General features: G+C 33.0%; 1 pseudogene; it reads right to left on the bottom strand.

Moving 5' to 3' along the window:
* Nucleotides 1-279: 279 nt before the first annotated feature.
* LOC125839460 (protein MIZU-KUSSEI 1-like) lies at nucleotides 280-1081 on the bottom strand (annotated as a pseudogene).
* Nucleotides 1082-1657: the final 576 nt, after the last annotated feature.

Below are 1657 nucleotides of genomic sequence, written 5' to 3'. Positions count from 1 at the left end.
CAAATTACAATGATTTAGAAGAACATGACAACAAGGGAAAAAGTTAGATAGCCAAATTTTAACACTATTTCATGTTCATTAATCTTTTTTTAAAAAAAAAAAAACAGTCATTCATCAATCAAACATCAGAAAAAACATTCTATACGTAACAAACATGAATACTAATCGAACCAAACACATATTAGATGTAAAATTATATTCTTCATTCAAGTTTAATACTTTGATCCCTATATGTTTCTTTGACAAGAAAATTAATCTTTTGTGATAGTATATATTTGATCAAATCCTAACGAAAAAAATACTGAGCTCAGGACCACTGGTACCATTGGGATTCATCATATAATAAGTCTCTGAGTCCTTTGATCCAATTGTTCGTTCAAAAAAAGCTCTCATATACGTAAGTTCTCCTTCTGAAGACTCAGTTGGTAGAACACCAGCTCCCATAGACACAGCATGCAAATTCTGCATAACTTTAAGATCTTCTTCTGTAGGTCCTCTTTTTACTGCATACCCAACTTTTCGCCCATTGCAATACATAGTCCATATAGGTTCATCAATTAATTTCAGTTTCTCCGAATGATTCTTTTCACACTCCAAAGCGATTCTCACAAGTCCAGATCCCATATCCTGGAGAAGTTTACCTGTTTGAATTGACAGTTCCAGTACAAGCAACGGAACGCCTCTTGGATTTTCTTGAATTGCAAGATTAACTCTTGCTTTTCTAAACCCAAAGAGAGTACCTGTCATCTGTTTTCCTCCATGTATATGCCCTTCGTGCAGCCGGTTAGAAACCGGCATTTTGCACGGAGGGTTTATTACAGGGAATGATCGGAAAACGGATTTTACACGACGGAAGAGTTTTTGTTGATTTCCATTGACCTTTTTTGTGAGATGGTTGTTGTAATAGAACTGGTGTAGGAGGTAACCGGGATGGTGAGCTAGCTGGAGCAACCACATTTCGTGATTTAGATGGAAGTGTTTTTGGTGATGGCATAATTGTGTGTGTTTTGTTGAAACAGAGCAAGTGGTAAATATATGATAAGTGCCATAGACGTGGTGGTGGTGCTTAGGGAATGGAATATGAAGTTGAAAGCACGTCTGGGAAATAACAAGGTCAATATAGCAATACTTTTATTTTTAATTAATATTTCCTCCGTCTTGTGAATTAGTTTGACTCGACACGGAATTTAAGAAGAAAAAGGAGAATTTTGAAACTTGTGGTTTAAAATAAGTGATATTGTGATAGATATTTGTATGATTATGAGTATTTAAAAGTTTAAATTGTTACTTGATATAAAAATGTGTCATTCTTTTTTAGACTGACTAAAAGGAAAAGTATGTCGTATAAATTAGGATAGATGGAGTAATGGGTGATTTTGATATTCATACCATGTTCTATTTCTCTCTCATGTCTCTGTCTCAATTTATGTGACACTTTTTGTTTTTTCGAGAGTTAAATAGTTTAAGTTACCAGGGATTTGCTAATGGAATCTTTAATTTTGTTTTGAAATGAAATTTATATAATTGTAAACTAAGTAAAAAGTATTATAAGTCACAATAAGTGTCAATTCAAAATATTTGAAAGATATTTGAAAACTTTACAATCAAAATAAACTTGTTTGAATCTTGAAATACGACAGGTGCCACATAAATTGAA

This window comes from Solanum verrucosum, unplaced genomic scaffold, assembly GCF_900185275.1.
Source record: "Solanum verrucosum unplaced genomic scaffold, falcon-dt-bn FXZP01000277.1, whole genome shotgun sequence".
NCBI classification, from domain to species: Eukaryota; Viridiplantae; Streptophyta; class Magnoliopsida; order Solanales; family Solanaceae; genus Solanum; species Solanum verrucosum.
The sequence above is the reverse complement of the archived record's forward strand: the minus strand, read 5'-3'. Positions and strand labels throughout refer to the sequence as shown.